A 20,280-nucleotide genomic window follows, 5' to 3' on the forward strand; every position below is an offset into this window, starting at 1 on the left:
CTGTTCTAGTGGTGCCCCCTCCGCTCCAAGTATAGAACTACATGTCCCAGAATGCAGTGCTCATCCTGGATTGTTTATGCTGTGGGTGAATCCAAGTATAAAACTACATGTCCCAGAATGCAATCATCCCCTGGATTTATATGGTTAGGGTGAATCCAAGTATAAAACTACATGTCCCAGAATGCAATTTTCCCCTGGCTTTATATGGTTAGGGTGAATCCAAGTATAAAACTACATGCCCCAGAATGCAATCATCCCCTGGCTTTATATTGTTAGGGTGAATCCAAGTATAAAACTACATGTCCCAGAATGCAATTTTCCCCTGGCTTTATATGGTTAGGGTGAATCCAAGTATAAAACTACATGTCCCAGAATGCAATTTTCCTCCACCAAGCCCCCGTGGATTTTTATGCTGAGGGTGAATCCAAGTATAAACGTATGTGTCCCGGAATGCTATGCCCCTTTCGACCCCCAACACCCCCACTCCCCCCCCACCCCCCGGGATGTTTACATTGAGGGTGAATCCATTTATAAAACTACATGTCCCAGAATGCAATGCGTGGTAGGAAATAGCGTCTGTGAAGGCCTTCCAAGCAGTTGGACGTTGGTCCTTTCCCCGTCAGCATTTCTTCTGCTTCGGACGCATTTGTTTTCGTTTCTCCAGCATCAGTTCCAGAGCCAAGGCGCGAGCTGGGCGACAAGCGTGGCCTCGCACTTCCGGTGGCACCGGACGTGACGTCACGTTGCGAGAGGGCGACGGCGGATGTTGTGGTCTTGCAAAGCTGTAGGTGTCGGCGTTTCCGGTGAACCCTGTTTTCCGCCGGCGGACGGGCCTGGAGCGGGGGGCTGGCTTCAGTACAGGCACATGTGCTGTGCATGTGCAGGCACATGCCTGCAGAGGAATGATGTAAGGGGTTCTGACCAAAGAGCATATATTCACAGCCGCCTGATGTGCGTGCCAGGGCACAGCGCAGCCAAACGTGCGCCCAGGCAGACCTTGTGTGTAGAAGGCTATGTTTGCAAAACAGTTGTACACAGGCTTTGTGACAGTTTGTGTCTTGCTGCATACTTCCGAACACATACGTTCAAGTCTTCTGTGTGTGTATATCCATCAGAGTGCTCGTGTTTGTTTTGCAGTATATTTCCGAGTGTATGACTCACCCTTCAGGTTCTTTATTTTTTTATTTAATGCGTTTTTATATAGCGCGGACTTTACCCGAAGGTGTCAGAGCGCTTCACAATAGGCAAAGTAAAGATACAAGAGGAGAAGAATTACAAGTGAGCCTGTTACAAAAACAAACGTTACATTACATGAGGCAATAGTGAAACACAGGTTAGTGTGCATTTAGATGGTTTGGGTACTTTGATGCTTGAATTTGGTTCCTGTGACAGATGCTGCATTGAGAGCACTGGTTATTAAGGGTTGGCATGTTTCACCGCCAGAGTTTAGGTGTAAGTTTTCACCTTTTCAGTGCTATGTTGCTGTCAGTGTCCTGATGTTGTTGGTCTCCATTGGTTGTGATCCTTGTGATACCCCGAGCTGTTTTTCAGTTTTCTGATGCTATTGGTTTAGGTTGTGAAGTCTTCTGATGTGATAAGTTTTGTGAATGCCTGGTCTTCATAGCTGACAAGGTTTCAGATTGCTATGTATGACATTGTCATAATTGTAGTGTAATTATGAGTGACATTTCAACAACTGAGTGGCACTTTCTCGCAAGCAAAATCAAGCAATGAAGACAAGAGAACCATATAAATATTGTAATATTGCGAGAATCCTATGCCTCCTATTGTACAACAACGCCACCTTATGGCCTTTGATAAACACTACTCAGAGCTTGAGAAATTGGCACAAGAGGTTTTACCTCAATTCAGGACACCGTTCTTTTGTGTGATAATCTCAGGCATTGCAGTAATGCGAGAAAATGACTGGAAATGCGTTATTTTAATGCAAGATGCATGACACTTGCCAGGACTGGGTCTCATACGCATCTATGGTTTGATTATTCAAATGCTGTGAGAATTTGAATATGTTTGAGCAGTGATGCCACAGAAACATTATTTGATGGCAGAAAACCCTAGCACAATGAAAGAATCACTATTGTGTGTCTTGGACACCAGAGCTGTACATTATTTGAGACAGGCCCATGTCATCCATCCACTTTAGATATTTAATACTCTATACATTATGAGGCAGAGGTATACACACTTTCTCACTATCTCTCGCTAGCTGCTTTTGTTTCTCCCTTTCTCATCTACCTCCTTTCCTGCTCTCCGTTCTCCTTTCCCACTGTCAGTTTCTCTTCTTTCTTTCCACTCTCCCATCACTAATTGCTTTTCACTTTCCTGTCTTTCCCTTCCTTTTTCTCTTCTCTTTTACTATGGCCCCTTGAGGTCCACTTTTCTTCTTTTCCCCTTCTTTCTACTTTCATTCGCATTATCATGTTCCTTTCTTGCACTTCAGTCTGCTTTCCCCAGTTCTCTTCTCATTCCTTCTTTACCCTATCTGCCTGGTTCCTACATCCATCTCTCCTTCTTTCTCACACTCCCATTTATCTGTTTTTTCATCTCACACCTATTTTTTCATAGTTTACACACTTCTGTCTGCTATCTTCCTTCTTCTCCACTGTTCTTCCCTACTCCTTGAGTTGAGGAAGTTTCTGCACATTGTAATACATGCCTGATACAATAGTTCAATGATTATTCATGCCCTGGGAGAGTGTGTTCTAAATTTTGGGCAGTACTGCTAACCCAGCCCATCCCCTCTCTCTCTCAGACTCTTGGCACACCATAGCATGTATCCTTCTACAGACAGTGCACTCAGCAAATTAAAGCACCCCTCTTCTCCAGCCCACTTCCCTGTGGCCACTAGATAACTAAACTGCAGGCTTAACCCAGCACAGGCAACAAAGCTCAGAATTGCTCACTCACAGTGATGCTTTTGCTTTGCAGTAGTTGCAGGTAGTCCACAAAGTGACAGGCTGTGTCAGAAATTACAAACATCCCTGGGGAGATCTGCCATTGCTGCCCGGCTCAGACTTAACTCTGTGACCTGCTGATGGGGTTCCTAGTGCCACCCTAATTTTGTACCTTTTTTGAGTAAATAATTTGATCCTTACTGGGCTTGAATGTTCTAAAATATGAAACAAGCTACTGCAAAGCCAGTAGGTCAGTCAATGACCGCCAGCCTTCTCGCTTTGTCAGTGTTTTTATTTTGCCTTGTGTTTTGCAAAAGTTTATTGTTTGGGAACAAGCCAGGCATCCATTAATCTAAAATCCTTTGTGTCAGGGCAGGCCACTGGCTTTTGAAGTGTAAGAGAGAGCCCCTCCACCCTTCCTGCTCAGGGAGACCCATTCAGTATGCAGATGAATGCAGATGTGATTGAGTGTCCTCTGTTTATGACTGTCTGGGTGGATTGCACAATTGGAGCTGTCAACTTGCACAGACCAGATATGGATTGGAGACAGGCTGTAATGCACAGATGGCAGTAAGTACAGAGAAATGCCCACTTTCTAAAAGTGGCATTTTAAAAATAGGAATATTAATTCTAACTTCACCAGTAAGCAGGATTTTCTTTCAGCATTCTGGCCATACTAAACATGACAGGGCTACTCCTTCCAGATCAGAATCTACCACTTAAAAGAATGTGAGGGGAGTTCTAATGCTAGTCTATGAAAGGAGCAGGCCTCACAGTAGTGGGAAATTTAATTTGAGTTTTTCACAACCTGGACATGTAAAACACAGAAGTACGTGTCCACCCTTTTACTTACATAGCACCCTGCTCTATGGGTTACCTAGGGGCTACCTTAGGAGTGTCTTATATGTAGAAAACGGGGAGTTTAAGGCTTGGCAAGTAGTTTTAAATGCCAGGTGGAAGTGGTAGTGACAGGGCAGGTCTGAGACATGGTTAAGGGTCTACTTTTGCGGATGGCACAACCAGTGCTACAGGCCCACTAGTGACATTTTATTTACAGGCCCTGGGCATCTGCCTTTGGTGGCCCGCCTTGGGCTTTAATAGCCCACATCTTGAACTACAAGGACAGTGACCACATCCTTTGTGCAGCCAGGGATAATGACAATGCCAGATAGGAGGACCATGCGATCTCCATATTCCCGACACAGGGCTCAGAAGACTTTCATGGAGGTCAAAGCCAAGCTTGGATCTATGGGCCTCTGCTACATGTTGTATACTGCTAGGCTGAGAGTGTTGTCGGGAGGAAAATCTATTTTTTTTGACCACCCAGAGAAGGTGGTTGGAGGTCTGGGACAAGGTACTCAGGGATGGATTGAGCTCCTGGAGGTCTGGAACTCAAGCAGCTGAGAGCATCAGCCGACCCGTAAAGAGCACGCATGCAAGGGATGAGATTGGGGAGGAACACTCTCCTGGGGTGGATAACCGTCCCAGGGCTGTCATCCAGGATGATGGCACCATGGCTGTGGCCTCCGCAGAGCAGCGGTCGGAAAGAACGCATCTACCATGGAGGATCTAGTGGTAGGCAATGGATGGGGATTGAGGGTTTAGGCTGTGGTTTTCTGTTGTTACACTGCCCATCTTGGGTGGGGGTAGGTGGGGCAGTTAATTTGTTCTTTAACCCTACTATTAGGGGTACTTTCTTTTGTGTTACAGCGCTGTGGGGTGGTAAGGGCACATATTTCCCTTACTGGTGGATCTTGAAACAGATTTTTGTGTGGAAAGGAGGGGTTTCGAAGTTGCAGGTGGGGATGTACTATCCTTATGGCTGACCGAAAAAATATTATCACATGGAATGTCAGGGGGCTAAGAGGTTAATCTAAGCACAACAGAGTCCACTCCTTCCTCAGAAGACATAACGCACAGGTATCTTGTGTCCATGAGACACATCTCATGGCAGGGGAGACACAGAACAACTGTTGCCTCCATTCCTTAGCCAATTTCTAAGCTTCATACTTGTCACACGCTAGAGAGGTGGCCATCTGGGTTGCTCCTAAGGTCCCCTTTAGGCATACCTATCGTGAAGTGGATGTGGAGGGGCATATTCTTCTATGGGAATGGATTTCCAGTAGAATTTTATCAAACATACCCTGTTGTACTTTGGGAAAACTCCTGGAAGTCTTGCTTCAGGCAAGGGAGGGGAGTTTCTCCCAGTGACTATGCAGGAGACAATTGAATGTTTGATGCTTAAACCTGGGGGAGACTCAGCAGATCCTTCCTCGTATAGGCCTCTCGCCATGCTAGGCCTCGAAAAATCATAAAAATGTTCCTAGACCTGCAGATCAAGTAACTTAAATAATTTACTCAACCAAAACTGTACTGTACTTGACCTGTGAACTGGTCTCAAAGTGCATGATCCTAGGCAAATATTTTAGTTTACAGAGTCACCTTTTTCTTCATCCTCACATTTGAGTGCACCTTCAAATATGTGAGCTCAGCACCTCTGCTGTACAAAAAACCTATTTGTTTGATTAAACAGACTAAATGTTTGCTCCATGTATAAAAATAATCTAGCCCACATATACGGGACACATGATCCATTTCTTGCCTCTTAGTTTACGAATAGTATTGCCATCAGGACAATAGTGTTTCTAGGTTTATGTTTAAACACTCACTTTTAATAAATATATTACTAAAGTATGATGTTTTCACACATGTTCATTTACTGACAGAAAATTTCTAAGAAATGTCCAAAAACTTCCCCACTAACTTCCAGATTTATCGATAAAACTATATAATGTATTAACAATCTGTGAAAATCTGGTTTCAGAAAACATGTTTTCTTTGCACATCACTAAGTGTTTTGATTTGTTTTCATCCTATTAAAATATGTTTTTCATCACACAGAAGTACAATGGGCTTTCACAACTACTGAAATATATTTTGAAAGGTTTGTACAGTTGACTCAGCTATTTAAATGTGTGTTAGGAAAAACCTGACAAAATCCTGGAACTCTGCAGTCGAAAGGAAAATTAATTGTAAGACAAACTGACTTTTGACCTCTGTTTCTGAACACAGAGAAATGACAAGAACAAGATTTAAAGGCCTCCTTATTTCTCCTTCACTTTCTGATTGAACAGAACACCTGTTCTTTGTCAACTCGCCAATACAGGAGAGTAGGTCCTAAAAAGAACTTGACCTGATAAAATATGACTCATCATATCGAGTAGATCTTTCGAGGCCTGCATGCTCAACTCAGACCATAAGATATTATCTAAACTTCTGGTATCTAGTCTGCAGGTTGTGATCCGTGAACTGATCCACGCCGAAAACATGATGCCAGCTTGCAGTACGACCTGCAACCTGCATGGACTGGCAAATTAAATCTCATAAAATGGGAGTGAGATAAAAAAAAATTATAGTGTGACTTCTGATCTAAGGGTCTGCTTTACGAATTTTCTGTTTGCAATCAGTGGTTGCAGATTGGGAACCAACTTTTTACAAATGGAAATGTAATTTTGTGAACCAACCTACATGCTAATAGGTTTATTCACTAAATTCAGAATCATCGTGAGTTGCAGTTTGACCTACCTCGTTAATAAGGCACACCGCAGTTGCGACCCACTACGATTGGCTAGGGTCAGAGGCATGGTGGCCTGCTGGGTTCAGCAGACCACCATGTCTGTGATTGCTTTTAAATGAAGCAATCTTTCTCGCTCTTCTTTTTTTTTTTTTTTTTTTTAAATGTGCCTTGTTTTCCTAAAAGGAAAACGGGACACATTACACACTTAATAAACAAGAAAAGTTAAATCTTTTAAGGAGTAGGCAGTGGTACCATTGAACCACTGCCTACTTCTAAAAAGGTTTTTGTCAACATTCTCAAAGGTGAAGCGGTCCCCTGGAGACCACTTGCTGTTTGCGAATGACTTAACACAACTTTGGATTTGGTGGAAAAATATTAATGTTTTACAACCAAATTTTGGTTGCAAAACATTAACACCTCTCTTAAAAATTCTGTATTTGGAGGGAATGCCATTAAAATGTCCCTTACAAATAGCGTTTCCTTTGGGTTTACTTAACCCTTTTACCGATTCGCAAAACCTTGTTTGATTGTTATTTGGTTTTAGTAAATCACAAAAATACAAACCCTCAGCTCTCCCAAACCTGAGGGTTTGCAAGCATTAAACCATTTTGTAAACCTGGCCCCAGAAAACATTATGTGATGTAAGTGCCATAAATGAGTAACATTTGATCACTGTGGGTGATGATGGGGGAGAGAGTTAGTTGGATGAAAGTGACTGAAGACTTAAGGTGGTGATAAGGGAAGCTGACAACAAGTTTTTTTCTTACAATAATGTTTTACATTTTAAAAGTTGTAAATTACAGTTGTTACTCTGTCATCGTACTTCATTGTTGTGATAGAGAGATTTGAATTTGTGACTTGCAGATTTTTAGAACTCTATATGAGTACTTACCCCACAGATCCATTTTCCTGATGTCAGAAAGTAATGCAGCCTGACAGAAGGGACCAGGCTGTCGGGAGAGCCTAATGAATGGGATCGTGTGACACAACAGACAGTGAGAGGAGATTATGACAGAAGAAGACTGGTATGGGTAGTTTGAGTAAATGGTTCTTGGAAGAGTGTGAGATTGGAGGGTATTGGATGGAGAGGCTGGTGGTAGAACATGGCAGTTTGATTGACAGAAGTGGGCAGGGAATGATTGACAGTGGAGATGCTGAGAGAACTGTCAATCAAATGTAGCTGGGGCGGGTCACAGTAGAAGTATGTTATAGATGACAGAAGGAACAAGTTGACACTGCTTGGTGGGAGAACATACCATCAAATAGGAGAGGGTTGTGAATTCAAGACATAAGCACAAGGGGCAGCCAGGGGATAGGCCACAGATGGGAACAGGAAATGGGTAACAACGGTGTGAAATAGGTGATGGTTGTCAGGGGGTGAAAGGAGACGTGACAGATGGGAGGTGCAGTGTACAGTTGACAGGAAAGGACTTGCGTTGCATGATAGAGATTGTTGAGAATAGGGATAGGTGGGAGGAGTGGGGACAAATCTATTTAAAGGGGTAGTGGTTTTGGTGCCAAGACAGGATCGAAGAATGGTGACTAACCCAAACATATCCTGAATCGTCACAGGTAAGGCCGGGTGCATTTTCTATGGTAAGCTGAGCACTGAGGCTGCATGGAGCTCAGAAGCGCACTGGGGCTGCAGGGAGCTCAGAGGAACACTGAGGCTGCAGATAGCACAGAGGAGCACTGCAGCTGAAGGGAGCAAAGAGGAACGCTGCGGCTGCAGGGAGCTATGCAGGGCACTTGTTACAGACATCACAATTAAGGCGTTAGCTAGACTAGCATGATATTCTAGATTTTACCCCTTGTTAGTGGTACACCTGCTTCAGAAAAAAAATTAAACAGACTATTATCAGCTTCTTAATTTTCACAAACTGAAAGATTAGAAAAGGCTTAGAAAACTATGATTACGTCCTTCTGTTGTTTCCTCTCATCACTTGGCATCAGATGTCACTTCCCTGATTCTCTATAGTAGTTGTTTGGCAGTAACAGGGGCAGTCACTGCGATCATTGTCACAAAAGAGACCAAGAGAGAGAGAATCATAGACACAAAAATGAATGGACGGAAAGAATCAATGAGAGACCGAGACAAGCAGAGAGACATACAGAGACTGAGGCTTTATCTCTAAACTGGGTTGTTGTGATTATGATTTATGAATTGTGGAGATGCACTGGACCAAATAGTTCACTAATTAAAATCAGGAAACTGTACTGTACATTTATTCTTTAACTGTGACTTCAGAGCTTAATATTTCTAGGACAGCCACCAATACCTTCCTTCTTCTGTGCCTTTCCACTCCAAAATCACTCATTCTCATCTAGCTTCCACGTTTTGCAGCCACTTGGCTGGAAGTTTCTACTTCCTTTCATTTGTAACAGTACAAAAATGTGTTTCTCTTTCACAGAATCAAAAGGACCTGATGAACAGACCTTCAGCACCCCAGCACCAGAAACGTCCTGTGCTGCATCACAAGAAGAACATTTTTATCAGTGTGTAGAGTCTGAGCAAATGTCCACTTGAAGGCTTGCAATTTATTCTGTAGAGAATCACGGACCTAGTGTGAGATAAAGCTTCATACAGCTCATCTTTATGGACACTTTGAAGATCCAAACCAGGATTAACCTCTAACATTATATATAGTGAAAATATTTTGCTAATTTTTTTCTTTATGTATCACAGATGTTCTGTTCTGATGATAAACCATATCAGTGTACAGAGTCTGAGAAAAGGTTCACTCAGAGCTCGCATCTGTACTCACATAAGATGATCCATAATGAGTTGGTGTACGCAGGTTTGCAAAGTGTGTCCGATTTTCATTCTAATGTAAAATCAGTTCAAACATCAGAATATCCTCAAGAGACACAATATCAGTGCAAAACGTGTCAAAAAAGCTTGACTCGCAGAACTTTCTGTTAAAATATCAGAGAATGCTTTCAGGGGAGAAGCTCTGCCAGTATACAGAATGTGGGAAAAGTTGCACTGAAGAATCTTACCTGGACAGGCATGACATAACTAAATCTGAGGATGGGTCATACAAGTGTACAGAATGTGGGAAAAGCTTCACTGAGCCAAGGAAGCTGATGAGACACCAGAGAGTCCATACTGGTGAGAAACCCTTTAATTGTACTGAATGTGGGAAAAGATTCACAGAGAGACACGATTTGTTGAGACACCAGAAAGTCCATACTTGTGAGAAACCTTATCGTTGTACAGAATGTGGGAAAAGCTTCTCTCGGAAAATACACCTTTTGGAACATCAGAGAGTCCATACTGGTGAGAAACCTTATCACTGTACAGAATGTGAGAAAAGCTTCTCTCTGAAAACAACCCTTTTGGTACATCAGAGAGTCCACACTGGTGAGAAACCTTATCATTGTATGGATTGTGGAAAAAGCTTCAGTCAGAAAAACACATTGTTGAGACATCAGTTAACCTATGCTAGTGAGAAACCCTACCACTGTACAGAAGGTGGAGAAAGCTTCACTGATACGCCCACTGTGGTGATGCATCAGAGACTTGATCCCAGTGAGAAACCATATCAATGTACAGAATGTGGGAAAGGTTTCACTCTTAATAAATATATGTTGAGGCACCAAAGAATCCACACTGCTGAGAAACCCTACCACTGTGCAGAATGTGGAAAAACCTTCCGTGCGAAGCGTTACCTGGTGGAGCATCAGAGAATCCATACTGACGAGAAACCCTATCACTGTACAGAATGTGGGAAGTGCTTCACTCGGCCGAGCACACTGTTCACACATCAGCGAATCCATACTGGTGAGAAACCCTTCCACTGTACTGAAAGTGGCAAACGCTAAAGTGTGAAGTACAACCTGGTGTTTCACCAGAAAATCAATACTGATGAAAAACCCCTTCCAGAGTAAAGAATGTGGAAAAAGCTACACTGCAAAGAACAATCTGTTGTTATACCAGAGAATCCATACTAGTGAGAAATCCTTCCAGTGCGAAGAACAATCTTTGGTACACCAGAGACTCCATTTGGTAAGAAGCCCTAACCCTATGCATAATGCGTAAAAAGCTTCAGTAAGAAGCACAACCTGTTATAGCATCATAGAATCCATACTGGTAAGAAACCCTTTCAGTGTACAGAATGTGGAAAAGCTTCATTCTAAAGTGCAGCCTGTTGAGGCATCAGCAAATTTATACTGATGACAAACTTTAGCTGTGAATAGAATGTGGGAAATGCTTCAGTCTGAATACTGCACAGTTAAGACATCAAATAATCCATTCAAGGGAGAAACAAAAATGGACAGAATCTAGGGAAAGCTTCACACGAGGCACAGGTTTGTTCCAGCATCAGTGGATTCATCCTCAGTAAAGGCCGATTTAGTGTAGCAAATGTATATTACCCTAAAATGTTAAATAAAATGTTAAAAAACGAAGCTATGCTACTCTTATATAATTTCCTACAGTTTTTAACTTTCAACTTTTAGTTTTTCCGTGATGCACAATGCTTAATAGAACTACTGTACCACAAACTGCTTATATGCATAATGACTTACAAGTAAAGTGAGAAACATGGCCACATCTATATATAATGGATCATTCACTGACCCTTCAACTACAAACATTGAGCCAGCTATAGACACTTGTAGATAATTTTGTATGTGTATATATATATATATATTTGTTTCAATAAAAAAAACAAAGTTAAAGCAAAGTTATAGTAAGCAAAACGCACTTCCTTCTCTACAAACCCAAATTAAACTATACAAACATTAGACATTCTGAAGCTAGTTATAACCTAAATTTTGAATTTATGCACCAGTTATAACATAAATTTCTAATTTACACACCACCTTCAATTTAATAGGTCACGCACCTCCATACAGTCTTGTTGCCTCACTTGCTGCACTCCATTAGGTATAACTTGTCACTCTACCATGCACTGTTATGACAAATTATGTTTGTTCACTTTATCTCACAAACAAAATCTCAAAAGTGTTCCATAGGCTACTGTTGGGCCCATTCTGGTTTTTAGGCACCAGGATGTGACTTGATGATGAAGCACGTCACTATTAGAGTGGGTGAGGCTCACCAATACATAATCTCTAGGATTGCTGGTTTGTTGTCACATGGAGGACGTAGCATGTGCAATCTCGATCCCTACCATCTAGGTCAGATTGTGGTAAGGTAGTAGGATACCTTTGGTGTGATTGATCTGACTAGGTAGGCCGCGTCCTGCGAGCCCCGTTTGCAGTATACAGTTTTTCTCACACCCTTTCCTGAACTGAACCTAAGTCATTATTTCAAATTTGCATTACACACAGTATAAGATGCATTGCTACAAAATGTAAAAAAAAGTTTAAGAAACAATGGTGCATCCATAATATAGATTTCATTAATACTTACTGTACATAACACATTTTCTTTTACATTACTGTCACTTCACCACCTCCAGGGGTAGCAAGCGCTGTATAAATACATTTTCATTTAAAAGCACACCCTTCATAGCTCAGTTGTTACTGCTTTGCACTACCACTGAAAAATAATAAATCTTTGTCATCACAAAGCTTCTACTGATTTGATCAATGAAAGCCAGTACTGGCTCCAAAGAATCCTTTACATTTGCAGATTAACTCGTGGCACACATTTGCATTGCTTTCAGGCAAGCAGGCACCCTGGCAGCAAGGCTTGTTTATCTATTTGCTGAACTTCGGTTTCACACAACAGGGGAATCACTGAATGATGCTTCAGCTGAAGTATTTAAACCATCGGAATTACCCGTCCCAGGGTAGTTGTCTTTTTGCAAAAGGTAGGGGAACGTTTTTTCAAAAATCAAAAAAGTACGGGCATGTTGTGCCCCTCCGATCCCGCTCACTTCGACCTCTGGTCATGATGGTGACTGTCAGTCAATACTGTTTTAATTTTTTAGGCCAGTTGTGTAGCAGCTGCTGAGGGTGGTAGTTTTAGCAAGAGTGCAATAGTTGTTATGGGTTGTAGTTTCACCAGTAGTGCAGCAGCGGCTGGAGGCTGTAGTTTCACCAGCAGTGCAATAGCTCCAGGGGGATGCAGTATCACCAGTAGGTCAGTGTAGGAGGCTGGCCTGGTTTGTAGTGGTACCAAGGGATACTTACACTCTGCACCAGGTCCAGTTATCCCTTATTATTGTAGAAGAGGTGTCTAGCAGCTTAGGCTGATAGAAAAGGTAGCTTAGCAGAGCAGCTTAGGCTGAACTAGGAGACGTGTAAAGCTCCTACTATACCACTAGTGTCATATGCAGAATATCATAAGAAAACACAATACCCAGATATACTAAAAATAAAGGTACTTTATTTTTATGACAATATGCCAAAAGTATCTCAGTGAGTACCCTCAGTATGAGGATAGCAAATATACACAAGATATATGTACACAATACCAAAATGATGCAGTAATAGCAATAGAAAGCAATGTACAGTCACAATAGATTGCAATGAGAGCACATAGGTATAGGGGCAACACAAACCATATACTCTAGAAGTGGAATGCGAACCACGAATGGACCCCAAACCTATGTGAGCTTGTAGAGGGTCGCTGGGACTGTAAGAAAACAGTGAGGGTTAGAAAAATAGCCCACCCCAAGACCCTGAAAAGTAGGTGTAAAGTGCACCTAAGTTCCCCAGAGAGCACAGAAGTTGTGATAGGGGAATTCTGCAATGAAGACCAACACCAGCAATGCAACAATGATGGATTTCCAGACTAGAGTACCTGTGGAACAAGGGGACCAAGTCCAAGAGTCACACTCAAGTCGGGAGTGGGCAGATGCCCAGGAAATGCCAGCTGTGGGTGCAAAGAAGCTGCCACCAGATGGTAGAAGCTGTGGATTCTGCAAGAACGAAGAGGACTAGGAACTTCCCCTTTGGAGGATGGGTGTCCCACGTCGTGTAGAGGCTTGCAGAGGTGTTCCCATGCAGAAAGACCGCAAACAAGCCTTGCTAGCTGCAAGTGTCGCAGTTAGGGTTTTTGGATGCTGCTGTGGCCCAGGAGGGACCAGGATGTCGCCAATTGCGTGAGGAGACAGAGGGGGCGCCCAGCAAGACAAGGAGCCCACTCAGAAGCAAGCAGCACCCGCAGAAGTGCCGGAACAGGCACTACGAAGAAGAGTGAACCAGAGCTCACCCGAAGTCACAAAAGAAGGTCCCACGACGCCGGAGGACAACTCAGGAGGTCGTGCACTGCAGGTTAGAGTGTCGGGGACCCAGGCTTGGCTGTGCACAAAGGAAATCCTGGAAGAGTGCACAGGAGCAGCTGCAAATCACGCCATACCCAGCAATGCAGTCTAGCGTGGGGAGGCAAGGACTTACCTCCACCAAACTTGGACTGAAGAGTCACTGGACTGTGGGAGTCACTTGGACAGAGTTGCTGAGTTCCAGGGACCACGCTCGTCGTGCTGAGAGGGGGCCCAGAGGACCAGTGATGCAGTCTTTTGGTGCCTGCGGTTGCAGGGGGAGGATTCCGTCGTCCCACAGGAGATTTGTTCGGAGCTTCTAGTGCAGAGAGGAGGCAGACTACCCCCACAGCATGCACCACCAGGAAAACAGTAGAGAAGGCGGCCGTATCAGCGTTACAAGGTCGCAGTAGTCGTCTTTGCTACTTTGTTGCAGTTTTGCAGGCGTCCAGAGCAGTCAGCGGTCGATTCCTTGGCAGAAGGTGAAGAGAGAGATGTAGAGGAACTCTGATGAGCTCTTGCATTCGTTATCTACAGAATTCCCCAAAGCAGAGACCCTAAATAGCCAGAAAAGGAGGTTTGGCTACTTAGGAAGGAGGATAGGCTAGCAACACAGGTAAGAGCCTATCAGAAGGAGTCTCTGACGTCACCTGCTGGCACTGGCCACTCAGAGCAGTCCAGTGTGCCAGTAGCACCTCTGTTTCCAAGATGGCAGAGGTCTGGAGCACACTGGAGGAGCTCTGGGCACTTCCCAGGGGAGGTGCAGGTCAGGGGAGTGGTCACTCCCCTTTCCTTTGTCCAGTTTCACGCCAGACCAGGGCTGGGGGATCCCTGAACCGGTGTAGACTGGTTTATGCAGGGATGGGCCCCATCTGTGCCCATCAAAGCATTTCCAGAGGCTGGGGAAGGCTACACCTCCCCAGCCCTGACCTTTTTCCAAAGGGAGAGGAAGTCCTTTGTTCTGCCTTCCTGGGCCAAGCCTGGCTGGACCCCAGGAGGGCAGAAACCTGTCTGAGGGGTTGGCAGCAGCAGCAGCTGCAGTGAAACCCCAGGAAAGGTAGTTTGGCAGTACCCGGGTCTGTGCTAGAGACTCGGGGATCATGGAATTGTCTCCCCAATTCCAGAATTGGGGTGACAATTCCATGATCTTAGACATGTTACATGGCCTTGTTCGGAGTTACCATTGTGACGCTATACATAAGTAGTGACCTATGTATAGTGCACGTGTGTAATGGTGTCCCCGCACTCACAAAGTCTGGGGAATTTGCCCTGAACGATGTGGGGGCACCTTGGCTAGTGCCAGGGTGCCCACACACTAAGTAACTTAGCACCCAACCTTTACCATGTAAAGGTTAGACATATAGGTGACTTATAAGTTACTTAAGTGCAGTGGTAAATGGTTGTGAAATAACGTGGACGTTATTTCACTCAGGCTGCAGTGGCAGGCCTGTGTAAGAATTGTTAGAGCTCCCTATGGGTGGCAAAAGAAATGCTGCAGCCCATAGGGATCTCCTGGAACCCCAATACCCTGGGTACCTCAGTACCATATACTAGGGAATTATAAGGGTGTTCCAGTATGCCAATGTGAATTGTTGAAATTGGTTACTAGCCTGTTAGTGACAATTTGGAAAGCAAAGAGAGAGCATAACCACTGAGGTTCTGGTTAGCAGAGCCTCAGTGAGACAGTTAGTCGTCACACAGGGAACACATACAGGGCACACTTATGAGCACTGGGGCCCTGGCTGGCAGGGTGCCAGTGACACATACAACTAAAACAACATATATACAGTGAATTATGGGGGTAACATGCCAGACAAGATGGTACTTTCCTACAGTCAGCAGCTGCTGGGGGTTGTAGTTTCAGCAGAAGTGCAAGAGCTGGTGGGGGTTGTAGATTCACCAGTAGTGCAAGGGATGCTATGGGTTGTAGTCTCACCAGTAGTGCAATAGCTGCTGGGGGATGCAGTTCCACCAGTAGTACAGTGACTGCTGGGGTTGTAGTTCCACCAGTTTTGCAACTGCTGCTGGGGGTTTTAGTTTAATCCGTAGTGCAACAGTAACTGGGAGTTGTAGTTTTCTCAGTAATGCAATGGCTGATGGGGATTGTAGTTTTCTCAGTAGTTCAACAGCTGGTGATGGTTGTAATTTCACCAAAACTACATTGGCTGCTGGGGGATGTAGTTTTACCGGTCGCGCAGCAGCTGCTGGAGGCTGTAATTTCACTAGTACTGCAATGGCTGCTGTGGGTTGTAGTTTCACTTTTCACATTAACATATTAGTGGCAGAAATGCACGATCACCACAGCATGTTGCAGACGGTCCGCACAGTACACAGCTCACTGCCAGACAAGCACATACTTTGCCACCTACAGGTCACTTGGTGCTGCACCACTGGTTCCCACAGCACAACCATGACACAGCACTCACCGCAGAACCTGCCTCATTGCATCTTCTAGAAGTGCTTTTTGGTCACTCCCACAGTAATTAGACACTGAAATGGCACATCCTCTGCAGCCACTCTGCACAAGTGCTGCTCTCCATTGATTTACACCAGTAAAATGATATGTAATAGTATGTGCTGGGGCCAGCAGTGAGTGATATACAGTGGTATGTGCCGGAGCCAGCAATGAGCAGAATGTGCCAGGCCATGTAATGGTATGTCCCGGGGCCAGCAGTGAGTGATATGTAATGGTATGTGCCGGAGTGATCAGAGAGAGATATGTAATGGTATGCGCTGGGGCACAGTGAGCGGTACACAATGGTATGTCCCGGGGCCAGCAGTGAGTGATTTGTAATGGTATATGCCGGAGTGATCAGTGAGAGATTTGTAATGGTATGTGCTGGAGCCAGCAGTGAGCACCATGTGCCGAGGCCAAGAGTGCGCGTCCTGCATTGGTGGCCCAAATGGTGTGCACTGGTGACAATCACAAGAGGTAATTCATGTTAAGATAAATCTGCAATTTCACTGATGATTAGTGAGAGATGGTGCAAGTCTGGAAATCCAGTGAAGGTTTCCGAGTGATACTTCAAATCTGGGCTGGCACTTAAGGTGAGTGTACATTTGAACATGCATTCTAGATCAATGGGTAAACACATCTCAACATGCACTGAGGATTACTGGTGATGGATTATATATAAACAAGCACTCTGATATAACACCACCATCCAAGGAATCTATTTCTAATGGTATCAAGATCTGGTCTGATTTAGGATAAGGTGGAAGCCTCTGGTTTCTGCGACGGATTATGTTGGTAAAGGACATTATACGGAAAAACAGGAACCCTCCATCTAGACCCACACTGCATGCATGGTAATGGGTGTACGTAAAGTACCACAAACAGAAGAGGTAACATTTAGTCTCAGGGACCACAATGGTGTATTCGTTCTTGTTAGAAATGTGGTTTCTGGTTGGTTAGTGTATGTACCTAAGCCAGGCAGAACTCACTCTAGTCAGGGCAAGGGAGTTACACGTCCAAGTTAACCCCTACTCACCCCCTCGGTAGCTTGCCACGAGCAGTCAGGCCTATCCCAGAGGCAATGTGTAAAGTGATTGCACTACACACACAACACAAGGGACTCACTATCCCCACCACAAAGGGAACACAACAACAAGTTATATGAAAATAAACTGTATTGTACACAACACAATTATTAGACCAAACTCAACATGTGAGTAATATCCTGCTATCCAAATCCAAGCAGTTGTTAGAACGTTACACATTAGTTACTTTGCAGAACCAGCAGTTTTCACATATAACACACAGGTTACTCATTATTCTGCAACAAAAGCAGTAGTCAGTAATCACATTACAAAAGAAATGCACTTGTCATTAAAGTATCATGAATGCCTATACCAAGAGCATTATAAAACACATGGCAAGTTATAAAACATATCAAGTATGTCACACCCAAAAAAGGGACATCAACACCTATATGTAGCACTTCATAAAAAGAACCAGGAAAACCTAATGATCCACAATGTCCAGACCAGGAACATTTGAACTATGTATGTCCAAGAAAAGTACCTGTTTTATCATGAAAAGGTACTTCCAGTGCCAAGAAGAGAACAAAGGGGGCCTCCAGCGCTCCACTGTGAAAACGGGGGCCTTGCAATGATTTGGGGCGAGGAGGGGCAACACGCACCCCTCTGGTTTTTATATCGGGCCTCTCCCCTGCCCCATGGGCCTCAACTGGACCTACAGAGGGGGGTGCCAAAGCGCACATCACCTAGGGGGCCCCAAGTAAGACCTGCGGCGCGGCAGGCCTCCGGCGAGGCTTCAGCCCCACCCGCGGTCTCAGCAGATTAATCAGGGCTTCCGGTGGGGTGGGGGAGCCTCCGATGAGGCTTTCTTCCCAGCCCATTCTTACAACAACACAGGGGGCCCCATGGGCGGGGAGCCTCCAATGACGGTTCCTTCCCAGCCCGATCCTCACAGCAGATGCGCCCGGGCCGCAGTGGTGATCGGCCCTAAGTAAGGACTGTCTCCGTGCCCCGGGGGCACTCCTCGGAGTGCACTTCACCCGGGGGCACCGCTAGGAGTACACGCCCTCCAAATCTCCCATCTTTGTGCCCTGGGGGCAAAGGGTACAGCACGCTTCCAAAGTGCTCGGAATTCAGCCAAGCCCAGGTCGCAGTGGTAAAATGGGCACAGTGACGCACTCTCCAAAGCGCCAGGGGCACGTCTGCAGAGCCCAGGTCGTAGTGATGAAAAGGTAAGGGCGAAGTGCTGAGGGGCCAACTGCAGTGCTCACGAGGTGCTAGGGTCCAAAGGTAGAGCGTTTCACAAGGCGCTACAGTCCAGCAGGGACCACCCAGGCAGTGGTCCTCACACGCTGCCAGCAGACAGCTGCAGGGGTGTAGGGGCCACAGCACCCTGCCCCTGGGGAGCAAAGTACACAGAAAGCACAGGGCGGCACAAGGTGAAGGCAGGCAGTTGGCAGTTCCTCCACATGACCCAGCAGGTCACAGGTCAGCACAGCAGCAGCAGCATGACGGTTCCTGGTGAGTCCCTCCAGCATTCTGTGCTCAGTTCCAAAATGTCACCAAATTGTAGGGGGGAAAAGTCCCCTGTACTTATACTCAGTTTTACAGTGTGTTCACAAAGAAAGGTGAGAGGAGGTGCCAACCAGTTGCAACTGGTTCTGAGAGTGCCCCCTTTCTCCTCCAGCACAGGCTCCAAACATCAGTTGGGGGGTAAACAACCCTTTTGTGTGAGGCCAGGGCACAGCCTTTACAAATGCAGGTTTGCCCCGCCTGACCCTTCTTTCAGCCCAGGAAGACTATTCAGTATGGAGATGCGCCTCTGTGACACCTCCACCCTCCCTGTGTTCAGGTTGTCTGAGAAGTATGCACAAAGCCCAACTGTCACTCTGCCCAGATGTGGATTGGAGCCAAGCTGCAAAACACCAGAGTCATAAGCGCAGCGAAATGCTCACTTTCTAGAAGTGGCATTTCTGTAATAGTAATAAAAAATCCACTTACACCAGTAAGCAGCAATTCTCACTACCATTAGAACCATCCCAAACATGCCTACACTACCCGTCATAATCAGACAATACCCGCTAGACAAAAGGCAGGGCATTTACAATGCAATCCTATGAGAAGCAGCACTCACAGCAGTGAGAAACCAAATAGGCTGTTTGCCACTACCAGGACTCGCCATATTACTAGGCACATGTCCTGCCTTCTACATACATGGCACCCTGCCCATAGGGCTAGTAAGGGCGTACCTTAGGGGTGAATTACATGTAGTAAAAGGGGACCTGGCAAGTAAATTTAGATGCTAGGTCCATGTGGCAGAAAACTGCGCACGCAGGCCCTACGCTAGCAGTTGCTCCGCTAGCAGGCCCGAGACAGATTTCAAAGGCTACTTCAGTGGGTGGTTCAAGCAGCGCTACAGGTCCGCTAGTAGCATTTAATTTACAGACCCTGGGTATAGAGATACCACCGTACAAGGATCTTACAGGTAAGCTAAAAATGCCAATTAGGTATATGCCAATCATACCAACTTTAGAAGGGAGAGCACCTGCACTTTAGCACTGATCAGCAGTTTTAAAGTGCTCAGAGTCCTAGAACCAACAGCAAGAGGTCAGAAAAAATAGAAGGAAGGAGGCAAAAGTCAGCAGATGAACCTGCCAAAAAGGCCAGGTCCAACAGTTCTGATGTGGAAAAACTGGCTATGTAAGAAATATGAAAACCAATGATTCAACAACTGGTGAATTTCTTACTAGATCTTTAACCTCCTCATTCTACTGTTTATTCTTCGCATGTGTCCTGTCTTACTGTTATCCTGGGTGTGCTGTCTGTGGTAATCTGATTCTGCTATATTTATTCTGTATATTGATATGTATTATAGCTCTCATATTACAGCTATCTGCAGATATCTGTGGTCAATAGCACACGTCTGTGGAAATAAATATATTTAAGCTAATCCAGATATGTTATCTGTATACTTAAGAAAGTGAATTATTCTTTGAGGGGTAAATGCCGATGATAGTCTGTGGAATTGATAGGCCGAGACGTAGGTATTATTTTAGGCTGACTGCAAAGGAGGGCAGGTCGGATAAGCCAGGCTGGTTCATCCCAGTCAAAGATTTTACCTTCTAACTTC

At 44.9% G+C, this 20,280-nt stretch overlaps 1 pseudogene; it reads left to right on the forward strand.

Annotated features, from left to right (window-relative positions):
* The first annotated feature begins 523 nt into the window (after positions 1-523).
* Positions 524-20,280, forward strand: part of LOC138283014 (zinc finger protein 850-like) — a 114,240-nt pseudogene continuing 94,483 nt past the window's right edge.

The sequence above is a fragment of the Pleurodeles waltl genome, chromosome 2_2 (assembly GCF_031143425.1).
Source record: "Pleurodeles waltl isolate 20211129_DDA chromosome 2_2, aPleWal1.hap1.20221129, whole genome shotgun sequence".
In the NCBI taxonomy this organism is placed as follows: domain Eukaryota; kingdom Metazoa; phylum Chordata; class Amphibia; order Caudata; family Salamandridae; genus Pleurodeles; species Pleurodeles waltl.